We start from the raw sequence: 12,500 nt of genomic DNA on the forward strand, positions 1-12,500 counted from the left end.
AATAAGAATTCGGAACCTGAATCGGTCACGAACAGGAACTAGGAAGCCATGGTGAACGGGGTCTGTGACACCAGTGTTTCTGGACCGGCAAACGGATGACTCCATTTCATCACGTCTAGAAGCGTACATTTTCACACAGCATCACTTTTTTAAAATGTTTTTTCCCCAAAGTGATGCTAGAGGTGTGGACTCATGCATCGGAACATCTTTAGTCTTTCTGTAATAAGGAGACCGACGTAGGTCCACTGAGACTTGTTGAGCCACGAACGTTTCCGTAGGTCATCTTTGGAAACGATCTAGACGTTCCACGAATTCCCTCCCCATCATTCCGCTTACACCGACTCTAAAGTTCCTAAAGTGACCCAAAAGGTCTGGGAGAAACTGTTTTAAAGTAGGCCTACCAAAAAACATAACCTTCCTTAAGGAGTTCCTCCACCTAGAGCTATCGAAATCACTTGTTCTAAACCCCATGACGACGAGATGACCCGTGAACATTTCCTGAGACTCTAGACGGTGTCAGCCATCATCCCCAAGTTCTTTTTCTTGCTGACGAACTTGGTTCACTCCCGTGAACTTATTGGATTTGGGGTCGACGTAGATAGAAGAAAAGGATGACCTCGAATGCCGATCACCCTAAAGACATGCCTAGTTTCATAAAACCCATACCTCGACCTTGGCTATCCTCAGCCGGAGGGTTCATCCTAGATCACGTGAACTTGCAAAACCCTTTGGGTCCCTCTCTAGTAGACTGAATAATTCGGGAGTGCTTCCTCCGAAGCCCTTCAGGAGAGCTCTTTCCCAAGTTAACTGTGGCACTCGGATCCGTACGTAGGAGCAGGCGAGCTCTAGAAGGGAGCTACAGACGTACCTGTTACCAGGCCGTTTCCAGATTCTTGCACAGCAGTGCCATAGAAACGAAGATCGCTTCCACAAGACTCTAAGGTCAGCAAAGCGAAACATTTTTTATCATTATTTATTTTATTATTATTATTATTTTTATTAAAAGAGATAGCTGGTACACAAGGGAGAAGGCGGTGTGGGGGTGGGGGGTAGAGACACCTCCCCGAGTTGCTCTGATCACGGAAGGGAGAGTTTGTCTCGGGATCACCGATCATTTCCAGAAATCCTCCAAATTATCGGATCTGCAGCAGCCGGTTGCACGGTGGCTACCTATGGGGAATAGCAAGCGCTTCCACGAGGGGAAAGAAGCACATGAGAATTTTCTGCAAGAAAGCACAGGAACAGATAAGGGTTAAATGTACAGTGGAGCTCCTCGTCTTGGGACAACTAGGTATAGTCGTGGGTGTCTACAGAGGTAAAGTTAATCTTTTACTCCCGAGAGCCTCTTGTATGTGTGGGGTGTGTGTGTGTGTGTGTGTGTGTGTGTGTGTGTGTGTGTGTGTGTGTGTGTGTGTGTGTGGCGGGGGCGGTGTGTGTGTGGGTGCGTGTGGGCGGGTGTGCGGGTGTGTGTCTGAGACTCAGGCCCCCAGGGCCTCTGTTCTTTAGCTGGCAGGGCCTGTTTGGCCCTAGGCCACTCCCCAGTCCTTTACCAAAATGTCTGTAGGTCTGTCTCATGCGTACGTACGTACGTACGTACGTACCTACATACATACATACATACCTACCTACCTAGAGATCGACATGACCAGAGATTTCATAGCTTTCACTTAAAAACTTTTAGTCAGCCACGAAGCAGGTAGTACAATCGAAAATTCGCTCTCTTGCTTAGTCATAAAGAACCGTTGGAATAGGTGACGTTTACTTCCTCCGATGGCTAAGGCTTTTTATTATCTGTGGGGAAAGACTTTTAAGATTCGTGTTGGTCCCGAAGGAGACGGCGAATTAGTGTTTGGGTGAGGGAGCCCTTCCACCCGTTTGTATTCTTAAAGAGACCACTTCCCCCTCCCCTCCCCCGTTGTTAGCTTTTGGGTCTTTTGTTCGTTTGTTTCCGTTTTTGTTTTTCTGTTTTTTCTCTTTCTTTTTTTTTTTTTTTTTCCTTCCCTTTGGTTTCAGGTTCTACCTCATCCAGCCCACTGGCCTTAGTCTCAGTCAGGCCATCGCAGGCTGTGTTCACATTTCGGAGGCGGTAGAGATGTGCAAGATCAAGACAGTTCACCCAGAGAACTGGGCGGCGGGTGCCTTGCTGACATCGAAAAACTGATCTGCTCATCATGAAGCTCCATTTCCCCTCCTCGTCCTCCTCGTCCTCCTCGTCCTCCTCCTCCACCCCGTCCCCGTCCTCGTCCTCCTCGTCCTCGTCTTCCTCCTCGTCCTCGTCCTCCTCCTCGTCCTCGTCCTCCTCCTCCACCTCGTCCCCGTCCTCGTCCTCCTCCTCGTCCTCCTCCTCCTCGTCCTCCTCCTCCACCTCGTCCCCATCCTCGTCCTCCTCGTCCTCGTCTTCCTCCTCGTCCTCCTCCTCCTCCTCCTCCTCCTCCTCCTCCTCCTCGTCCTCCTCCTCGTCCTCCTCCTCCACCTCGTCCCCGTCCTCGTCCTCCTCCTCCTCCTCCTCCTCGTCCTCCCACTCCGCCTCCCACTCCTCCTCCTCCTCCTCCTCCTCCTCCTCCTCCTCCTCCTCCTCCTCTTCCTGTGTGCTGCTCTCTGTCAAGGAGAAGATTTCCAACTCAAATGCAGACCAGAAGATTTCTAGGTTCCAAAACTTCAGGGTTCCATGGATCATGGTGTCCAAAATCTGCACAGGGCCTTCAATAACGGCCCTCGTTCTCAGCGCACACAAGTCAACCCCAGACCAAGGCACCCTAAGGGCAAAAACCCTCTAAGGTTTCTCCCATTAGACCCCGAACATCAGCACACACCCCCTCCCCCGGTCTCTATTTCGTATCGCGTGCGCTCAGACAGACGGCAAACACATCGATCGATCATTTTCCTTTAGCGTGTTTCATGAACGTTGCACTGGCCGAAGAAACCTAGGTGTGTAAAAGCTCATCCCTGTGTAAAAGGCTTCGGCTTCTCAGTGAAGGCGTCGAGCCAAGGGACCCAGGCCCCTCTGTCAACTTTTCACTGGATTCATTGGCCTCACTGTTGTCCCAAGCGACGGCTGGTCAGATTTCTCATGGTCATTTTTTGCCTTCTGGCTTTAGAAAGGGTCTTCAACTGGGGTAAAAAGAGCAGGCTTGTTTGGGGCGCTTTCATGGTGGGGAGGAGGGCGTGGTGGCCCGTAGAGGTAGGTCCCTTGGATTCACCCAGTCTCAGGTAGTGCCCTATGCAAAACGTTTCTTCTCGTACCATCAGGGTCCTACCTTTGGAGAGTTTCCCTGCCTTAAACGTCCTCTGCCCTCCGCCTATTCATCCACCATCCACCCACCACCACCCCGCTGACCTGTTCATCCCGTCCATGGTTTTTCTCTTCCGAGAAAGAAGGTTACCTATGGCTCGTCCCCAGGCTATGTATGTGTCCATTCACCTCCTGAAAGACATGCCTCGGTCACCTCCGAGAGAGTTCTTGGCAGTGAGGAATAAAACCGCCACCGTCAAGGTCCGCGTGCAGGTTTCTGCGTGGACCTCAGCCTTTCGACTCCCCGCGTCACCTCGGGTCCATTCATAGCAAGGAGTCCCCCGAGGGCCGCGTCTTACGGTGAGAGTGTGTTTGGCTGTGAAAAACACCACCCCTGTACCCAGAGTTCCCAAAAGCGGGGGGGGGGGGGGCGGGGGCTGGGGTGGGGGTCGGGGTGGAGCTGAGGGCACGGCACGTCAGCATACCGAAGCGTCCGGAACCCCGAGGAGGCGGGCAAGGAAGGGAGGTGTCCCCGGGACAAAACCTTCCCTCCCCCGTCCTTAGGGTCGATGGCCGGGCCTGAGAATGCCATGGGCACGAGACGGATTTGTGAAACCAGAATTCCAAGAGAGGGGACCTGGCTGGCTGAGACCCCAAAATGAGTTTCTTTGGGGTTCGTTAGGGCGGCAGGCCAGGAGACACCCACCGTGTTCCACCCGACTCCCAAATGGGGCGAGTTTATCGAAGAGAAAAAAAAACAAAGCCAAACCAAAAGGAAACACACACGCAAACAGAAACCCCACCAAAACACACACACACACACACACACACACACACACACACGCGCGCGCGCGCGCGCGCACACACCACAATTCTGGGTGCGCTATCTCCTGTCCATGATTTCCCGTGCCTTTTGGGCATGGCCGATAGAGATGGACATGAAACGGCAGGACAGCAAGCTGGCATCCATCTCGGCCGGCCTAGAGAAGTTTCCCGAGTGAAATATCAGAACCAGGGCCGGGGGGGGGGGGGGGGGGGCGCAGAGAGAGGCGGGGGAGGGGGGCCCACGTGACCTGGGAGAGAAGCGGGGGCAGGGGGGCGCTGACCGACCTCGGTTCACCCCGCCCCCCTCCGGCCGGCCGAGAACCTGCCTTCGCTTCCTGCCCTCAGATGTGTGAGAGGAGGATGTTTCTTTCCAATAAATACCAACATATCATTTCAGCCTGTTTGTGTGCTTCTTTTTGTGTGTTCGTTTTCTGGACGAGGCCAAAGAACACTTCCAGTGAGTGGAGGCGTGTGTACAAAGGAGGATCTGACAGGACGGGAGGGTGCGGGTCAGTCCATGTGCCAAGAAATCCAGAGAATCTGTCGCAGCTGAGACTCGGGCCTTTTGCAGAAATAGGCCAAGAGGGTTCAGATTGGATCCTTCACTGCCAAAATAGTCATCACAGCGGTTTCCGGGAAGGGATTGTGTTGCAGGAGCCAGCGTGGTGGCCCTCAGGCCTCAGGCCTCAGCCCGGCAGGCAGGCAGTCAGCAGCTATTGTCTGTTGGTCCCGCCCCCACCCCCACCCCCACCCCCACCCCCGTTCCTTCTCCAGAGCTCCTTCCTAAGTCCCCTGGACTGACCTTTGCCAGGAGCGGGGGAGGGGAGGTCCGGACGATTCATTCGGCAGGGCCTCGTTCAATCGCTCCATTCAAATGCAGAAAGCTCTCCGGTCAAGTCGGAGCCTTTGACTTTGCCTCGAGCTTCTCTTTAATGAATGGCTTTGTCTTTTTTCTTTCCCCAATTTCCCCACCCTTAGGCTGCCCCCTCCAAACTGCAGGGAGGGAAGGAGGGAGAGAGGTAAGGGACGGGAGGAGGTTGTGTGAGAAACAGGCCTTTTTTCCAAGCAAAAGGTGTCCCCTCCTTTTCCTAACCCAGGAAACCCCACTACGCCATTTGAGAATCATGGACATGCATGGAAGCAGATGTCTTCACTTGAGATCTTCCTCCGCAGGAGGACAGAAAGGAGGGCCAGTTTGTCCCTCTTGTGCTGGCCGGTTCTTAAGTCACTTGAATTCAACATAATCAATAGAGCATGGAGGCACATTTTGGGGCGGCCTACTCTGGAGCCCAACAGTTCCCTCCTCTGAAAGTTCCTTGGAACATATTAAAGCTGAGCTGGTGACTCGTGTGGGTAGGTGTGAGTGTGTGTGTGTGTGTGTGTGTGTGTGTGTGTGTGTGAAGGAGATTTCTAGATGTCAGGGTCGAAGCAACTTTAGAAGTCTGAAACACCTCTGATGATGTCGTCGGGTGTTTGGTTCAAATCTCGGAGTGGCTCTCAAAGAAACAGGCACGAGGATTGTTTCCATAGGAGCCGTTGTGGCCGTTTCGTCAAGTTCTCTAGCTTCCGTTTGCAGGGCTTCAGGCAAAGGGCCATTTTAGTTCTCAGTGAGGCCAAGTCAAAAGGGTGGGAGAAAATGGCAAACGTTCATGGAGAGAGTCGTAGCCAGATATTGGAGAGAACTCAAAAAACTTCGGGAGGCAGCCCAGTTTTCAGGTTAAGAACAACACCCTAAGGGAAACGAGTAGCTCCAGAACTTCATATCCACAAGTGAGTATCCCCGTTTTATGGAAACATAATTTTGGCCTCCAAGTAACGTATGCAAATAACTCTGTTGCCAAGGAAATAAGAAGACTCACTGAGAGTTTCTGAATAAAGGAAGGTAGGGAGAAAAAGGCCAGTGGTTCCATCCTGCTGACAGAGGTCTAAGTTACCAAATGGATGTCCATCTTTAAAAAGAAAATTGGGTTTTGTTTGTTTGTTTTTGTTTTTCCTTGTATCTGGAAAACAGAAGATTTAAGAATCAGTCCTAATCCCTCTGTCTCTCTGTCTCTCTGTCTCTGTCTCTCTGTCTCTCTGTCTCCCTCCCCCTCCCTCTCCCCCCCTCCATATATATATACATATATATACACATATATATACATATATATACATATACACATACATATATATATACATACACATACGTGTGTGTGTGTATACATATACGTATGTGTATATATATACGTATATATATATACATACATATATACACACACACACACACACACACACATATATATATATATATATATATATATATATATATATATATATATATATATATATATACGGGTATTTTATACAGGTTTCGTTTTTCAGATTCTTTTCTCTCATAGGCTTATTACAAAGTATTGAGTAGAGTTTCCCGTGCTATACAGTAGGAGGCGCTTGCTTGCTGATTACCGATTTTATGTACAGTAATGTGTATATGTTCATCCCAACCCCCTGAGTTATCCCCCCGCTTCCCCAATCCGTCCTACTTTACACAAGCAGTCATACACATTATCATCCTATTCATCAGTTCATTCAACCCCGTGTAAGTCATCGTTGTTCTTCTTGGAGTCCAGTCTTTCCATCGGTTCTGCCGACCTTGCCTGATGATCGAGCGTGACTGGACGAGTGACGGTTCCAAAAAGTTTGCAAGAGCTTCTGTGAAGGACTGTAGGATTTGCCCGGCGAAGCGGGTGCCGTGATCTGATCACAGGGGAGGCTGTGGAAGGTAGACCCCAAGTGGCAAACACATTTTGTTTTTTTAACAGTCTCTGTGCCACGGTGAGGGCATCAGTCTTGCAGTGAGTGAGGGAAGACTTCAACCCACACGGAAGACATACCTACGGCCACAAGAATGTTTGGATGACCCCTACTAAGTGGCAGTGGAATGAAGTCCAGTGGCTGGGGTTCAGAGGGTCCAGAGAGGGGAGGTTTTCTTTCCAGAGGGAAAAATAATTTTCCCCCCCAGGGTTACAAGCATGACAGGTCAGACGTTGCCGGTAGACTGTAGAAATCTTCCCGCCAATGTCTATGTACAATTGGAGTCATCTTCAAGGCACCATGGGTGGGTGAAGGAATGCAAGGTGGGGGGGGGGGGGAGGTTGGTCAGGGAGTAACCAACCGGCCGCCGGGCCGCCGTCTCCCGTCTGCCATAGCCCCGTCCGGCTGTTGACAGGACAGAATGGACTTGATCCACGTGTGCCCCGCCTCCCCCACCACCTTTCAACAGGCTGTTGCTGCTGTCTTGGCATGAAAGTCGGTTAGAACATCTCCCTGATACTGGGTTCGGTCCCTTTCGTGTGAGCCTCCATTTTGACGACGACAGACAACCCTTTATGCCAGGGCAGAGAAGACTTCCAGGAAGAAACATCCCATCATTTCTGGAACAGTTAGAACACATCGGTGTACAGACACAAGCCAAAGAAGACTTCACGTTGTTCCTTCCTCTTTGACAACGCTTCCCGTGTCATCGAACCTCTCCAAGAAACGTACTCAGTTTCACCTCTCTCATTTCTCAGGAGAGAGAACACATTTTGGGGCTATTTCGAGGGCCCTCTCCTCCTGCATCCTAACTCAAAGTGCGTTCTAAGTCCAAAGGACTTCACCTGTCCTTCAATTTAGGGGCAAGTGTGTCCAAAATATCCAAAAGGTTGTAAAGCACTTAATCGGATATAGGTCACTGTGAAACAGTGCTTCGCTAGCCATGTCACCAACATCCCAAGGAGAGACTTGCTAGGCAGAGAGAGAAGCTTCTTCGTCAGTTCTGAGCCACACCTGGTTCTTTGAATCTCGAGAGGACTAAGCTGATGTGAGTCCTCCGAGACCTGATAACGGCAACCTAGAAAATAAGTGATGACTTCTGACAAGGCATAAGCTTTTCTTTCTTGCTTCCTTTTCCTTCCTTCCTCCCTCCCTCCCTCCCTCCCTCCCTCCCTCCCTCCCTCCCTTCTTTCCTTCCTTCCTTCCTCCCTCCCTTCTTTCCTTCCTTCCTTCCTTCCTTCCTTCCTTCCTTCCTTCCTTCCTTCCTTCCTTCCTTCCTTCCCTCCCTCCCTCCCTCCCTCCCTCCCTCCTTAAAGATAAAGGAAGAAACCTTTCCTAATCTAATCTAATCTCTCATGATGGACAGAGCAGACTGATGAAAGAAAAACCCAAACCCTAAACCCAAACCTTGTCCTTTTAACACAGAGAGACAACTAAATTCTATTTTTGCACTTGTTTCACGTTGATACGAAAACTCATTTCTGTCTTTGAATCCATCCTCATCTTATCCAGTCAGTCCTGACCACGGATCCGATTCCTTTCTAAAGACCGTTTTCTTCACACACGTCTTCCAATTGTCTGTGCCCATTTTTAGCCTGTCCCTTGTTTTCTTTCTTTTCCATTGAGAAAAGACCACCTTTAGGACTAAAATCTCTTTTCTCCTTCCCCCACACATTATCTGCATATCTTCTACTTTGCCTCCCCACTCCCCCAAAAAAGTCCTCTTCCTACCATGAGGATGGCGACATCAGGTAGCTTGGACCACGCACGTTCCGTTCCTTCTTTAGAATGCCTCGTCCTTGGACACTGTCTGTGTTTTTTGTTTTTTGTTTTTTTTTCTTCAGTCAGTCAGTGCAAGTAAGGAAGCCAACCACAGTGAACAGTGTGAACATGGAATACTTTGTAGAAGTCTAGGCTCCTACCGAGTACACTCTCTCCCTAAAGCACAAGATCTATCTAGGCACGGAACCAAACTTGCTCAGTCTCTCCTCCGTAAAAGGTCCAAAGCAGGGAGACCCTTAGACTCGTGGAGCCACGAACATTTCAGTATTTTATCTTATGTGGAGATGATGTAGACGCTCGCTGAGATTTCACCCTGTCATGGCACTTAGCCAACCTCTAAGCCTAGAGATGACCAGAGATGTTGGAAAGTCTTGAAGTCGGCCTATGGAAAACAATCATGGGGGGGGGGGGGGAAGTTCCCCTTAAACATTCTTATCTCGTTAACGTCTGTGCCCTCTATTTGTTATGAGCAGTCCTACTTAGACGATTCGTGAACATTTCACGAGACGTGAGGGCGGTTCAGTTCGTCATGATCTCTACACCTCTACACCGCCCCCCTCCCCTTTCACGTGAGAGATTTTCTTCCTGATTTCAGAGGGGAGAAGTAAAAGAGAGTCAGTGTCCCTCTCGTGGTGTTGTCAGTCTAATTCCAAAACATCTCTATGCCACGGAGGCACATTTGGGGGCGGCCTACTCAGGGCCCCAAGACTTTCAAAGTCAAACTCAAGGAGGGCGTAAATGTACTTCATGCCACCGAACCCGAACTGGTGAACCTGATGGCTTACTAGGAGATGATGTGTCATCGGCCCACCAATTTAAGACACAGAACCAAACACCCTCTCCTCGATGACTCGGAGCAAGTGAGTTCCTGGGGGTGGGGTGGGGTGGGGTGGGGTGGGGTGGGGTGGGGAGGGGAGGGGAGGGGAGGGTGTCTGTCGGAGAGGGTCCTCTGCTCCAGGTGGGTCAATAAGCACTGCACATGACAGTAGGTGTTCATGGTGTTCCTGGGAAGGAAAGGCAGGGAGAATTTTTATTTTGAAAAGCTTATCTTCTCACAGCATCGACACTATGAACGATGATGCAACTTCACTGGGGGCGTGCGGGGGCAGTGAAGGCCAGGGAGCCTGGCAACATAGAAGAGCCACGGAGGCTGGCTGTGTGTGACCCCAAGGATGTCCGGCGACTCCTCTCACTTGGGGTGGGGGGTGGGGGGCGGGGGTGGAAGCAGGGGCGAGATTCCTGTGTGTCTGTCTGCATTCATCAGTCGTGGGAGAGGAAAAACGATGTTTCCTCAACGATCCTTCTGAGTTCTTGCCTGAGAGGCCCCTGTCCCCAAAAGACAGCTCGAGAAGAGAGCAACCCACGGCTGAGGAACGCGTGCACTGTGACCCCCGCGCAGGAGAAGCCCAAGCCAGGAGTCACTCGAAACGGCGGGCTCTGAGCTTGAGCTTGAGCTTGAGCTTCTTCTCAAGGCAGATTTTGGTCCTCCTTTCAGGTCAGGAAGAAGAGGGAGAGGCAGAGCGGCAGAGCGTCCTCGTCGCCCACCCGTCGTTTCTGAAGCGCCTTAAATTCGCACGCATCTGTGTGCCAAAGCGGTCCATTTCGGGGTGCCCGATTCCGGTTCCCTCCGCGCACGGAGAAAAATGTTCTGTCCCGATTCACTGAAATGCTCCCAAAGGGCCTTGGTGTGAGGCAGTGGACCTATGCCCATCCTGCCTCCATGGCCTGCCAAAGGCAATGCAGCTATCCCCGTGGAAGGGGGATCCGGTAGCATGCGACCATCTGTCCAACATCCCTTCCGTCTCCATGAGTTCTCATGGAAAATGAGGATGCCACATGACGGGGGATGGGGGGGAGTGGGGATGGGTGAGGGAGAGGGAGACAGAAAAGGAGGAAGGGAGAAAGTGGGGGAGAGGCCGGGAGGGGGAGAGAGAGAAGAGGGAGGGGGGGAGGGAGGGAGGGAGGGAGGGAGGGAGGGAGGGAGGGAGGGAGGGAGGGAGAGACAGGGAGGGAGAGACGGGGGGCTGGGGTGGAGAGAGAGACAGAGAGACAGAGACAGAGAGAGACAGAGACGGAGAGGCAGAGAGACAGAGAGGGAGACAGAAAGAGAGGAGGCGGGAAGAAAGAGATAAAGTGGGGAAGAGCAGGGGTGGGGGAGAGCCAGAGAGAGAGAGGGAGGGAGGGAGGGAGGGAGGGAGGGAGGGAGGGAGGGAGGGAGGGGGGAGGGAGGGAGGGAGGGAGGGAGGGAGGGAGGGAGGGAGGGAGAGAGACAGAGAGAGAGAGAGAGACAGAGAGAGAGAGAGAGAGAGAGAGAGAGAGAGAGAGAGAGAGAGAGAGACACACACACACACACACACACACCGGGAGAAAGAAAGAGACAGAGAGCCAGCGGCAGAGACAGAGACAGAGGCAGGGAGTGAGCGACAGGGAGCCAGGTAAAGGACACTGTGCTTGGGTATCTTCTGAGTGTTCGCACGTGTTTTCTGAGCTATGGAGATCAAGATCAGTCCGATGAGAAGAAGGGAGTCTGCCAGCCCCACCCAGCACTTCTTGTCTTTTTGCAGAGATGAGAGTTAGATTCTAAGTTCGGGGCCCCCAGTGAGGGAAGCCGTCCCTTGTGTTCTGCCCGTGACCCTGATCGGGGTGGATGGAGGACGAGGCGACGTGGTTGGGGCTTTCCCCCCTCCGCCCCCCCCAAGTCGGGAACCTCTCTTTCTACCTCTTTGCACACTCCATTCATTGAGACCACCGTTGGCATAGTCCTTTCCATGTCAAAGATGATACGCCCTTGCCAAGAGACCCAAGTTCTGGAACCTCCAATGGATCTCTCCTGCATGCATGGACAAGATCTTTCCAGTCCATCCCGTCAGATGAATGATTCTCAATGATCCTGAAAACCATGGATGAGGGCTAGCGTGGCTAAGGGCTTCCCTGGCGGTCTAGTGGTTAGGTCTCCATCCTTCCACTGCACGGAATTGAATGAATGAATGAATGAATGAATGAATGAATGAATCAGTGAGTGAATCGATCAATTTTAAAAGCGTTAATTAAAAAAAAAAAAAAAAAAAAGGAGAGTACAGTGGCTACCATTCCCCGCCCCTCTCCCTGGCCTCCGGCCCACGATCTAGAGTCCCCCGCCCCCGTTCCTCCCACCCGAACACCCCCGTCACTCAGAAATCGGTTCCGCCCACCCAGGCCGGCCCAGTCATCTGGTCGACCTCTTTGGACCGTATAAAAAGCGACCGACCGGCAGGTGGCGCCCGACAACGGGCAGTCGAGTGAGCGGGCCGCATCGGGATCGGGAGCGGCGGGGCGGCGGGGACACGATGACGAACCCGATCCACCTGGTGCACATCTCACCGCTCAGCGACGGCCGCGGACGGGGCACTGGGGACACCGGGACACGACGACACGAGGACCGGGGACCGGGGACGGCGGACCGAGGACCGCGGACCGCGGACCGCGGACCCGGAGGCATTTTTCTCCAACGTCCCTGCGATGCCACGGAAGGTTGACAGCAGCAGTGCGGCCTCAGCCGTCACGAGTACGACGAGAATTTAGAGTTAAGAATTTCCTTTTGCCGTTCCTGTTGTTCTCCCCTCGCTGCCGCCGCCACGAGGGAACATTCACCGGTGGGAAGAATAAAAATAGGGTCACGTTTAGGGCTTCCCTGGTGGCGCGGTGCTTGAGAGTCCGCCTGCCGATGCAGGGGACACGGGTTCATTGTCCCGGTCCGGGAAGATCGCACATGCCGCGGAGCGGCTAGGCCCGTGAGCCTTGGGCGCTGAGCCTGCGCTCCGCGACGGGAGGGGCCACCACAGAGAGAGGCTCGCGTACGGCAGAAACAAAACACGCAAACGCAAGGGGT

Source organism: Delphinapterus leucas, chromosome 21 (genome assembly GCF_059928025.1).
Source record: "Delphinapterus leucas isolate spDelLeu-1000000601 "Yukka" chromosome 21, BTC_Dleu_Yukka2, whole genome shotgun sequence".
Taxonomy (NCBI): domain Eukaryota; kingdom Metazoa; phylum Chordata; class Mammalia; order Artiodactyla; family Monodontidae; genus Delphinapterus; species Delphinapterus leucas.